The sequence below is a fragment of the Nicotiana attenuata genome, unplaced genomic scaffold (genome assembly GCF_001879085.1).
Source record: "Nicotiana attenuata strain UT unplaced genomic scaffold, NIATTr2, whole genome shotgun sequence".
NCBI classification, from domain to species: domain Eukaryota; kingdom Viridiplantae; phylum Streptophyta; class Magnoliopsida; order Solanales; family Solanaceae; genus Nicotiana; species Nicotiana attenuata.
In genome coordinates this window covers 13,316-26,630 of record NW_017673398.1, presented here as the reverse complement: position 1 = coordinate 26,630, position 13,315 = coordinate 13,316, and positions in this window count along the sequence as shown.

The window sequence follows — 13,315 nt, the reverse complement described above, 5'->3', positions numbered from 1 at the left end:
TGCCTTGTGAGATTTATACTAATCACCGGAGTTTTCAGCATCTATTCAAGCAGAAGGACCTTAATTTGCGTCAGAGGAGATGGCTAGAGTTGCTGAAGGATTATGACATCACTATCTTGTATCACCCGGGCAAGGCCAATGTGGTGGCCGATGCTTTGAGCCGCCGGGCAGAGAGTTTGGGGAGTTTGGCTTATTTACCAGTAGCAGAGAGGCCTATGGTGATGGATGTTCAGGCCCTAGCCAGCCAGTTTATGAGATTGGATCTTTCGGAGCCCAGCCGGGTTCTAGCTTGTGTGGTCTCTCGGTCTTCCTTGTTTGATCTTATCAAGGAGCGGCAACATAATGACCCTCATTTGCTTGTCCTCAAGGACAAGGTTCAGCATGGTGATGCTAGAGATGTGGCTATTGACGAGGACGGAGTATTGAGGATGCAGGGTCAAGTTTGTGTACCCAATGTTGATGGGCTTCGGGAGCTGATTCTAGAGGAGGCCTATAGTTCGCGGTATTCCATTCATCCGGGTGCTGCGAAGATGTATCAGGATTTGAGGCAGCACTAGTGGTGGAGGCGGATGAAGAAGGATATAGTTGGGTTTGTAGCTCGGTGCCTTAATTGTCAGCAGGTGAAGTATGAGCACCAAAGACCGGGTGGATTGCTTCAGCAGATAGAGATTCCGTAGTGGAAGTGGGAGCGGATCACCATGGACTTCGTATCTGGACTCCCACGGACTTTGAAGAAGTTGGATGCCATTTGGGTTATTGTGGATCGGCTGACCAAGTCCGCGCATTTCATCCCTGTGTGTACTACCTATTCCTCGAAGCGGTTGGCGGAGATTTATATCCGGGAGATTGTCCGTCTGCATGGTGTTCCGGTTTCCATTATTTAAGACAGAGGTACTCAGTTCACATCGCGGTTCTGGAGAGCCGTACAACAGGAGTTGGGTACTCGAGTGGAGTTGAGCACAGCATTTCACCCTCAAACGGATGGGCAGTCCGAGCGCACTATTCAGATTCTTGAGGATATGCTCCGTGCGTGTGTGATTGTGTTTGGAGGTTCTTGGGATCAATTCTTGCCATTGGCGGAGTTTGCCTACAACAACAGCTATCAGTCCAGCATTCAGATGGCACCGTATGAGGCCTTATATGGTAGGCAATGTAGATCTCCGGTGGGTTGGTTTGAGCCGGGTGAGGCCAGATTATTGGGCACAAATTTTGTTCAGGATGCTTTGGAGAGAGTCGAGGTGATTCAGGATAGATTCCGTATAACCCAGTCCAGACAGAAGAGTTACGTGGTCCGGAAGGTTCGTGATGTTTCCTACATGGTTGGAGAGCGGGTTCTGCTTCGGGTTTCGCCTATGAAGGGCGTTATGAGATTTGGGAAGAAGGGGAAGTTGAGTCCGAGGTTTATAGGCCCTTTTGAGATATTGAGGCGTGTTGGGGAGGTTGCTTACGAGCTTGCCTTACCTCCTAGCTTGGAAGGAGTTCATCCGGTATTTCATATTTCTATGCTCCGGAGATATCACGGTGATCCGTCGCACGTTTTGGATTTCAGCTTAGTCCAGTTGGAGAAAGATCTATCTTATGTTGAGGAGCCAGTGGCAATTCTAGACAGACAGGTCAGGAAGCTGAGGTCGAAGAACATTGCATCCGTGAAGGTTCATTGGCGGGGTCAGCCGGTCGAGGAGGCAACCTGGGAGATCGAGTAGGATATGCGCAGCCAGTACCCTCATCTTTTCACTACTTCAGGTATGTCTTTGTGCTCGTTCGAGGACGAACGAATGTTTAAGTATGGGAGGATGTAACGACCCGGCCGGTCGTTTTATCAATTTACGCCCCGATCCCCTATTAACTGCTTTCCCCAAGTCTATTTCTGCTAATTTGATCTGCCAGAATGTTCGGTTTTGAGTTTTGGAGAGTTTTGGGACACTTAGTCCCTAAATGAGATCTTAAGTGTTGGAAAACTGACCATAGTCGGAACAGTGTGAAGACGGCCTCGGAATGGAAATCTAATGTTTCCGTTAGCTTCGTTAGGTGATTTCGGTGTTAGGAGCGTGCTCGGATTGTGTTTTAGAGGCCCGTAGCTAATTTAGGCTTGAAATGTCGAAGTTTGAATTTTGGAAGTTTCCGGTTCGATAGTGAGATTTTGATCCGAGGGTCGGAATGGAATTCCGAGAGTTGCAGTAGCTCCGTTATGTCATTTGGGATGTGCGTGCAAAGTTTTAGGTCATTCGGACAAGGGTTGGTAGACTTTTTGATCGAAAATGTGTTTTTAGAGTTTTTGAAATTCTTAAGGTTGAATTCGATGGAAAATAGGTGTTTTGATGTTGTTTATAGCGTTTCGAAGGTTCGAACAAGTTTGAATGATGTTATGGGATATGTTTGTAGGTTTGGTTGAGGTCCCAGGGGCCTCGGGTGTGTTTAGGATGCTCAACGGGTCATTTTTCTCCTATTTTGAACTGCTATTTTCTGCTTCTGCTATCCTCTTACGCGTTCGCGAAAAGCCCTTTGCATTCGCGAAGCTTGTTGATGACCACCTGGAAATTTTCTTCTTCGCATTCGTGTAACACTCCACGCGTTCGCGAAGCCCCGCTTTATTCCTCATCGCGTTCGCGTACTAGTTCACGCGTTCGCGAAGAGCAATCTCTGGGACATAATATTTTCCTTCTTCGCGTTCGCGTGCGTGCTCCCGCGTTCGCGAAGCACATCTGGGCAGCCTTCATTTTTCTTCTTCGCGAACGCGAGACTTCCTCCACGTTCGCGATGCTTTAAATATCTGGGCAGATATAAGATTTCAAAATCGAGGGTTTAGCCATTTTTATCAAAACTCAAGCTTGGGAGCTGGGATTTGAGCGAGATTTTGAGGGATTTTCAAAGATATCGATTGGGTAACGATTCTAAACTCCTTTTTGCTTGTAACCCACTAATCTAAGCATAAATTCCTCCTTCAATTTCGGATTTTTGAATGAAAATTTGATAAAACTTCATAGGCCGAATTATTGAGTTTTGATTGGGGTTTTGACATCCGATTTGAGAGATTTTTGTATGGTTAGACTCGTGTGAGTGTGAGGATTCTGAAAATATAAATTTCACCCGATTCTGTAATGTGGGCCAGAGGGGCGTTTTGGTCATTTTACATAATTTCGAGTATTAGCTTAGAATTTAATTGTAGAATCAGCTTCTTGAAGTATTATTTACATTATGAAATGGAATTGAATAGATTTGGGCCACTTGGAGTCGGATACTCGTGGCAAGAGCGTGGTTTCTTGTTGATTTTGAGCCGGTTTGAGGTAAGTGGCTTGTCTAACCTTGTGTGGGGGACTTTTACCCTTAGGAGTTATATCGTAGTAATTGAAATGCCTCGTACGTGAGGTGACGAGCACGTACTTGTGCTTATTGTTGGAAATCGGTTTTTCTTTAAAAATAGCCTTGAATTGTGTTCCTCATTTCCTTGCTTACACTATTTGGATATTAAACCTGCTGTAGCTTAGAGAAAAATGTCTACTTAACTAAATTGCTCTATCTGTCTTAATTGCCTTAATTGTACTACGTGAATCATGCTAGGTTAGGGTTACCTGTTTCACTTTGATATGAAAATTGACTGGATTGAATTCTTGTTATTACGGTGTATTTACCTTGGGACTACGGAACGGTATTCCAGGAGATCCCCCTGCACTTTATTTTGGGACTACGGGACGGTCCCGGGAGCTCCCCTGAATGTTTACTTTGGGACTACGGAATTGCATTCCGGGAGATCCCCACTGCACATTTACGAGTTGGACTACAGGACTGCACCCGGGAGATCCACTGGATATGGTGTTTATATTTGGGGACTACTGGACGGTATCCTGGGAGATCCATGGTTGTTATCTCGGGACTCAGTTATGTCTTTTACTGTGTTTTACTTGCCTTTGTAATAGTTGTTGCTGTCCTTTATATCTTGTGTTATTTAATTACACTGTCATTTCACACTGATAAACCTGTATCTTATTTAACTTCAGTAGGGCCCTGACCTTCCTCGTCACTACCCAACCAAGGTTAGGCTTGGAACTTACTGAGTACCACTTTGGTGTACTCATGCCCTTTCTGCGCATGTTTTTCATGTGCAGATCCAGGTACTTCTGCACAGGCTTACCATCCTTGAGACTGGGAGAGCTTTTGGGGACTTCGAGGTACGTCTGCCGCGTTCGTAGACCGAAGAGTCTCCATCTTTATTCTACCTTGTAGTATTAGCCCTTCTATCATAGTGTTGATGTAGACATTCCGGAGTTAGAGCATTTTTTACTATATTTCTCTCAGCTTGTGTTCCCGTGAGTTTCCGGGTTTTGGGATAGTATTGTAGAAGTTTGAGATATTGTGCTGTATGTGCCGAGTGGCATTTTACATTTCATTTCCATTTTCTTAAATCTTGGTTTGAAGTTATAATTTCCGCAAGGTTTCGATTGTTTTTCCGCACTTATTAGGCTTACCTAGTCGTAGGGACTAGGTGCCGTCACGACAGTTCACGGAGGGCGAACTGGGGTCGTGACAGTATGTCACAATGCTCCCAGTAGTCACAACGCTGCAATCCGCTATCAGCTAAGAAAACCCTACTGTCATTTGCAATTTGATTTCTTGCATAAGGCTACTATTCTGCCTTCCAATCTGCATAAGGCTACTATTCTGCCTTCCGAGGTTAAGCTCTACCTCCAGCTGCATCTGCATTGCATAATGCTACTATTCTGCCTTCCAATCTGCATAAGGCTACTATTCTGCCTTCCAATTTGCATAAGGCTATCATTCTGCTTTTCGAGGTTAAGCTCTACCTCCAACTGCATCTGCATTGCATAAAGCTACTATTCTGCCTTCCAATCTGCATAAGGCTGCCATTCTGCCTTCCGAGACTAAACGCTGTCTCCACTGCATCTACACGGCTGAAAGATCACCACACACTGCATCAAGTAGGCTGAAATATCGCCTCATACTGCATCTACACGGCTGAAAGATCGCCAGACACTGCATCTCATAGGCTGAAAGATCACCACATACTGCATCTGCACGGCTGAAAGATCACCACACACTGCATCTCGTAGGCTGAAAGATCGCCTCATACTGCATCTGCACGACTGAAAGATCGCCACACATTGCATTTCATAGGCTGAAAGATCGCCACATACTGCATCTGCACGGCTGAAAGATCGCCACACACTGCATCTCATAGGCTAAAAGATCGCCACATACTGCATCTTCACGGCTGAAAGATCACCACATACTGCATCTGCACGGCTGAAAGATCGCCACATACTGCGTTGCACGGCTGAAAGATCGCCACGTGCTACCGCATCCTTCATGGGCTGAAATATCGCCAACTCATCCAAAGGCGTCATCGTTCAGAGGCACCATCTTCATAGCCCGAGAACACCAGGTCATGGCCTGAGGATCCCTTTCAAACTTTTGCATATCATTATTCAAAGGAGTCATGGTTTGGAGGCACCATCCCCATAGCCCGAGAACATCATTTCACGGCCTGCGAATCCTTTATCATACGCTTCAGGGCCCAGGACATCATGGTTTGAGGACGCCATTCCTGACCGTCCAAAGACAGCATTCATGGTCCAACGGGAATTTGCATCATGTTTAAATTTGCGCACATATATGCTTGCATTGCTTATTTGCAGGTAAACCGGAAGGCAACGGCCATCCCGGCAGGAGCAATTCCGCTCCAGTACCCGCATCCATATCAAACTTAACCACTCCTGTAAACCTATCACTCACCCGACTCTAGATATTGCGTTCGTCCTTGAAGAGCCTCCACCGGTATACTCCGCCGACGGATCCTGAACTACATACGGCCTGATTCTTGTAAAACCAGGGATATGTAGGCAGCTCAGAAGCCAGGGTGCGGCCTAACCTTTACAAACCGTTCGCTCGGTCAAAATTGGCCATCATTTCTTTACCCGGAAACTCTTTAATTCTTCCCAGATAAAGAGGGGCAGCTGTTGATACCCAATTTTTCCCTATATATTTTCAATATGCAAAATAACTTCAAAATAGCACATATATGCATACATAAGCATGTCCAAGTTTTTTATTATTTTTTCCATAATTTTTAAAGGTTTAAATTGATTGATTTTCCCCTTTTTTATCCGTAAAACCCCCAATAATTATTTCCAAGATGATTATCCTGAGAACTCTTCTATTGGATTTTTATATTTATGCCAAAATATGGCTAAGGCCATTTTTACATATTTTTACAATTATATTTCGTATTTTTAAAGCTAAATTGCACATAATTGCAATATTAGTCATTTAAGGTTTAATTATGTTTTATACGCATAAAATTGGATCCTATATTTTTAAATTGTTAACTATGTACTATAAATAACTTTATTACTTTAAATTTATTTTTCAGAAAAAACTATTTACTATTTTTTATAAATTAAAAGAGAAAACTGGCTATTTAAATAACAACCCATTTGTATTTCAGTTGTAGCCTAAATCAAACCCCAATTTCCCAGCCCAATTCAAATTAAAACCGGACCCGTACCCAATTGAAAACCCACCGGAGCAAGCCCAAACCGGATTCCCACCTACCCCATTCAATCTGGACCGTTGATCATTCAGATCAACTGTCCCCAGCTCCCCTTCCTAAATTAAACCCAAACGACACCCCCAAACCCTTTCACTTCTCCACTCAACCGACTTTCATCTTTCTCTCTCTATCTCTGGTTCTCTCTAGAACCTTCTACCCTCCCCTCCTCTCCGATGAGCTTCATTCACCTTCTCCGACCATCTCCTTGCTTGAATCTATGGTGGTCTCACCACCTACCAGCCTTATGGCTCCCTCTTGAACATGCGTCACTATTTTGAGGCCTTCAAGTGAACCAGAAGCGGTTCACTCGCCTCCCATGGTTTCCCATGCCATTTTCCGGCCATCCATGGCCTTTCGAGTAAGATCCGTGACTTTTCCAGCTAGATCGGTAATTTCTCAATGTTTTTTCACTTTTCTGGGTTCTCCGAAACCCTAACTTTAAAGACTTTTCGATTTTTCCTTCAAATCTGTCTTAGATCTGTGTATGTTATGAACCTCTTAAGTGTTTTCCTTAAAGGTTTCTCCGATTTTTTTCAAAATGACTCTTCGTCTTCAATGATTAGGGTTTTTCTAAATCTCTTTTAAAAGATTTCCCCTCTGATTTTCAGTATTATCTTGTGGTTTACTATGTTTAAATGGTTTGTTTATGTTTTCTCCCACCTGGCTCATCGTGTTGAAAACCCTAAGGATCTTTGGTTTTATCCGGGGTTCTGGAGTTGTCCTTGTTTATTTGTTTATATGCCTGTTTTGATTGGGTTTCTTTATGGTTAAATCCTTTTTCTTTGTTTGTCTTGAATGATTCTGAGTTCTTATCGCTTTTTAACTCAACTTTGTTAAAACCCTAATTTCCTAAACTTTTCCTCACTTGTTACTGTGAGTTTAAATACGTTTTTTTACTTGTTTCTATGTGTTGGTTCGATCTTCTCTACCTGTTGCTATGTGTTAGACTGGTTTCTTCATTTTTGTCCTATGTGTGAGCCATGACTGTTTGACCTTGTTGATTACCATGCTTTGAGTAATCCTTAGCCTATTCATGTCGCTTCTGTACGTCTATGTTCATCTAGTTTGCTCATTTCTGTCAATATGTTTGACCCTGCATGTCTGATACGCCTGTTCATTCTTTTCTATTTATATGCTGAATTGCAAAATCATGATTCCTTCTTGATTGATCTTGATTTCCTGAAGTTATGGTTTGATTGCAAGGTTTTCTTATAAACCCCTAATTTTACTCGTTTGATTAAGTTAATTGATTCTCATTCTTTTATTTGTTGTTTCACCCCTGCTGAATCCTTTCCCCAAATTAAGTATATTATCTACTTAGACTCAATTGTGTACTCTATATTCTTACTATCCCTTATATGGTCAGAAATCAATATTCTTCAAATTGATTTTTTCTTTCCTTAATTATCCTGTTAGTATTCGTTAAGCAGTAATTCCTTGATTAAAGGGAAGTACTTGTACTAATGGGATTTTGATTGTGATTATTTCCATACTTGTGTTAAAACTTTACTTGTTACCTTATTTTCTACTCGTTTTCAAAGCTATAAATACCCTACCCTCTCTTCTCTAAACACACGAACAACTGAGTTCAAAACACACACTTACACATTCAAACTCTCTTTCTTTCTCTACTACTTGTGCTCCTGCTTTGTCTAGCCGGCTGAAAGCCAAGGCTAGACTCTGGAATTCTGATTGCTTTACTTTTCTTTTCCTGCACTTTGCTTCTTCAACTGGTATGTCCCTAGTTTAAATTCTGAAACTCAAACGTATGTGTTCCCTTGTTATCGACCACCGTCTCTTTCTCCACTGATTTAATGGCTCATGTTGTTGCACTTTTTGTTTACTGCTTTACTCAACATGCTTAAAATTCTGCCCTCTTTTGTTCAAATATGTTTACTTGTTCCTGCTTATGTCCCACAACTAGAATGTCTTCTAATGTACATGATTCATGACTAATTATGTGTTTCTGTTTTGGGTCTTCTATGTCCCCAACCCCCTACTCCCTGTTTGTAACTGCTGAAGCACGTACCCCTCCCTGAACTTGTTCTGTGGTTTTGTTGCTCCTATCCCTGGCCCTCTTTCAAAACTCTTCTGCTGTCCTACAAACTTATCTCACACATGCTTTTTTTTTGTTTTTTTTAAAACTATTTCAAGCACTCTCACATGCACTCTTAGATCATTAGTTTCTGCCCCTCTTGTGTGAGCCTTGCTTTGGGACCCTTGAGCTCCCTCTGAACCTGGACACATAAGGGCTGGCCCTTTTCCACACTGCACCTACTCTTGGTTATGCAATCTCGGTGTGAGCACTGCCCGGGATCCCTTGAGGTCCTTAGGGAACTTTGACACACCCAGGTATGAGGAAAAGCTTTGGAACAATATTAGCATTTGAGGTGGTTTATTACGTAACTCAGAGAGGAAGTCAGAATCAGGCTTCCTATAGTTGTAACTTCTTATTTTTCTATTCCTGCTTATGTAATTCAATCACATGGTCTGTAATAATTTGTAAACAAGTACCGGGGCCGGTAGTGAAAAGGGATGGGGAAATATGCATGCTATAGTTGTTAAACGGTAGAATGCATGTCATTAGGTTTATATTCCTAATTGTGCAATAGAAACCATGTTTAGGATTCATTATGCATTAGAAATAATGCTCTTAGGACCTTTGTTTCTCGCTTCAACACTTCATTCATTAGTCCATGCTTTATCACGTAGAAATCCTGCTCCTAGCGCAATAACAACACTTGTTAAAAGGCTGTTATTTCAAAATCCTGCAACTCTTATGTACATTTAGAAATTATGCCTTAGGGATTCTGTTTTTTCACAACCTGTGCAATTTGCATATTAGATACCATGTTCTAGGATCCTTTTTGCATGTTGTTTAAAAATGCCTAGTTAATTACTGATTCATGAAAAGGTAGTAAAGTGATAATTTTCATATTGTGATGCTTCTGAATAAAAAAATTGGTAACCATCTCTGCAACTAGAACAACATGCTCTTAGGGTAAAATAATCTCCAAGCTGCTCTTAATAACTTGGGATAACTACTGTATATCGCTTTACGCCTAGGCAAGCCTTAGGTAATAACTTTAATAAAACTGGAACTGCCTTTATTTAATTATCAACTATTAAAATCAGTAGGCAAACCTAATTCAGACTTCTTTTCTGAGTCATGCGATAAATCTGGTTCTGATGTTATCACTCAAACACCCTACTTTAAGATTTTAAATTCAGACCTTAATTGTGTATAACTCATGCTGTCTATGTGCATTATCTGGGGAGGTATATCTGAACCTTCTATTCGTGTTCTGTGTTTTTCCCTTTAAATGCAGTCCTACCTGTTTTGTATGTCGCCTTTAAACCTGAGGGTCTGCCTAGAACCTCCTTCTTATAGGATAAGAGTCCTAACCTCCGTGACTGATAGGAAGGGATGGGTAACAACATACAATAAGAATCGAGACCAACCCTCGCTTTAATTACCTTGACGGGAGGGGGGGAAGAAGGGGGGGGGGAGGGTAGATATGGATATGATGACCAGTGCGCTAATGCCATGCGTAACCCCTTTCTAAGGAGCGATTACCGGGCATTGTACTGATGTGATCCATATTACAAACAAACCTAGGAACCTTTTTACATTCATAAGCATGCTTAGATTATAACTCTTTTCAAAACCTTGCTCCTTTTTATTAATCGTTTTTTTTTCAAACGCTTGTGTATTTTAACCTAAATCCCCTGCTATGTGAGCCTTACTTATCTATTTGCTAGTTGCACAAATTCACAAAAACTGTCTGGCCGAGAACCACTCTAGTGGATCCTGAGGGGTGCGTAACACCTTCCCATTAGGATAATTTCAAGCCCTTACCCTATCTCTGGTTATCAAACGTAGTTGTAGATAAACCCTGTACGTGCCCTAACACACCTTAAAAATCGTTAGGTGGCGACTCTTCAAAAATGCAATACTCAATTCCCAAAGGGAAATGAGTCATTACACCTCCATGAATGTTGAAACCCGGACTCCCCTCCGTGGAGGGAAAAAGGGGGCGCGACGGTTGTCGTCGGCTCGAGACGACGAGGTAGGGAGCCGATTTCTCCCGACTAAGGAAAATGTTTGGATTCTACACCGCCGCTCAGGAGGGTGTTCGGACTTTACACCGCTGCTCTCCTCCCCCGACTACCCCGTGCGGCGCCTTACTCCCTTCGCTTTTCGTGGAGTAAGGGGTACTATCTACTAACTATTGCATCCCGCACTGGTGTAACGTCTCAAGAAGTGGCTTCACAATAGTAGTGCTGGTAGCCAGTTTTTTCACCCAGCCACTTCTTCATTCCTTTCTGCTTCTTCTGTGTCACTTTCCTCTTCTCCATCACTTTCCTCTTCTTCATCTTCTCTCTTGAAGATGCGGCTTTGGAAGACCGAGATGAGACCCCCGAGGGGATGGCGCTTGAAGATACTGCCGCCGAGGATGCTCCCCGGAGAATAGGCTAGGCTCTAGGCTTTAATTATATATATGCACCTTTTTGCTTTTTTGATTCTGTGTAAGACCCCTTGTGGGCTTTTGTAATTTTATGTAAGGACCCTTTGCGGGCTTTTGTAACCATGTGCTTATGAATATAAAGATGTTTCTTCAATTTATCTCTGATTTATGCTATATCTCTTTTTACTTGCGTTTGTGGAGTATCCGAATGCATGACTCCACCGATTGGTGCGAATATCGAGCCCGAGTGCGAGCATTTCTTCTGGCCCTTGATTGATTAACTCGATTCCCCGTAAAACCCTTTGTCGTACCTTTGATCGAGCTCGGATGGGTTTGATAAACTCGGGTCGTTGGGATCCCCGACTTCGAGTTGAATGAGAGTAGGATTTCGAACTTTCAGTACGAGACTTAGCCTTTTAGACCTCGTGATAGTCTTCGATGAGGGGGGGATTGCTCGGATACCTAAGAATAAAGATAGCCTTTAGGCTTTCAGGGGCGGTCCCCGAGTAGGGGTTCGCTTAAGCTCAGGCTACCTGGGGCCTTGCTTTGGACTCAGTGTGGATAGCCTTAAGGCGTTGCAAATAGATCCCGGATGAGGGCTTACCCGAGTTTAGATGGTATTTCGAGGCCAAGCCCATATGAATAGAGTTTTAGCTCTTATTTTCTTCTTGAGAGGAGCCCTCGAGATCGGGTACCATCTCGATTCTCGTAATGATATTAATGGCCCCTTGGAGCATATCTTCTTTGTGGTGGAGGTCCTCGAGATCAGGTACCATCTCGGTACGTATAGTGATGGCATTGGCTTCCTGGAGCCTAACTTCTTTTTGATGGAGGTCCTCGAGATCGGGTACCATCTCAGGACTTGTAGTGATATTAATGGCTTCTTGGAGCCTATCTTCTTTTTAATAGAGGTCCTCGAGACCGGGTACCGTCTCAGGACTTACAATGATGGCCATGGTTTTCTTGGAACCTGTCTTCTTTTTTTGGAGGTCTTTGAGATCGGGTACCATCTCGAGGCTTGGTCAGTGCGGGGGTCTCCGACCCCAAAACACCATATGGCATCGCCAAGTGTGTGACACTGCTATGAAGTGACTGGGTGATCCCGCCGGCACATCTACCCAAAGATATTTCGGCCAGTATTTTTAATCAGCCTTTGAGGCAGGCAGATCGTCGCCGCTTTTTCCATATATAGGGTCGTCTTCGCCCTTTTGGAGATTCCGCCATTCTGAGTAGTTATCCTCTTTTCCTGCGTTACGCCCTTCATTATTTCAGTATTAACGCTCTTGCCCAAATTCCTGTTCCAGTTCTCTGATTTTACCAAAGTCATGACTGCCACATCAGGATCCATTCGGCGAGGTGGAGAGAGCTCCGCCTCTTGTTCTCTCCTTGTTGGCGGAGCGACGCTGATGCTAGGCGGGCCTGGCTCGGGGCATTTTGCTTTGAATGGGGACCTCTCGTCAGAAAAGTATCCCGATGCTCAGGATCAGCGGGAGCATACCTTGAAGTTTACTTCTTTGATAGGAGAGGGATACCTTGAGTTGGTAAGGAAAGACTGTGGATGGGGGGAAAAAGTAGTACTGCAGATTCCTTCCCCGGAAGAGAGCATCACGGACCGTGCTGAGGGTTTTTTGAATGTGTACACGTATCCTTTCACACTGGGCCCCCTTGATAGGGTTGTGCTTGACTTCTGTCGAAAGTATCGGGTTACCTTGGCGCAGATTCACTCGTCATTTTGGCGGATAGTGTTGATGATGAGGTTCTTTGCGGAGAAGGAAGGGCTTGAATTCACACTCAGTCATCTTATCAGGCTGTACCGACCTTTTCACCATCGAGGTCTACTAAACTTACGATGCCGGTCGACCATGCCTTTCGTTGTTGATGATGCAGAAGACGGAGATTGGGAGCGAACGAGCCGATTCGTCCGAGTACGGACTGTTGATATTATCCCCGTGGAGTTCATTCTCTGAGGAATGGAATTTTACAGGTAAGTGGTACACTCTGCCTTTGTAGTTTTTTAATTATGGCGAAGGTGTGTTCCGTAAATGCGCCTTCTTTTCCTCCTCTGCAGCAATTTCATGGATGCGGTGTGAGGTCCCTGATCTGCCGGATTGGGCTCGGGATTTGGCGACCCACTCGACTAACAATGAGCATAAGTGGCAAGCTTTGTCTAGGGGCAGATGGGAAGCTAAGCATCATGGTATGTGCTGTGCGATTTATTCCCTTCCCTTTTTTCATTTGGAAAGGCACTTTCTCTTTCGGCGTACTAACCCTGTTATTGTAG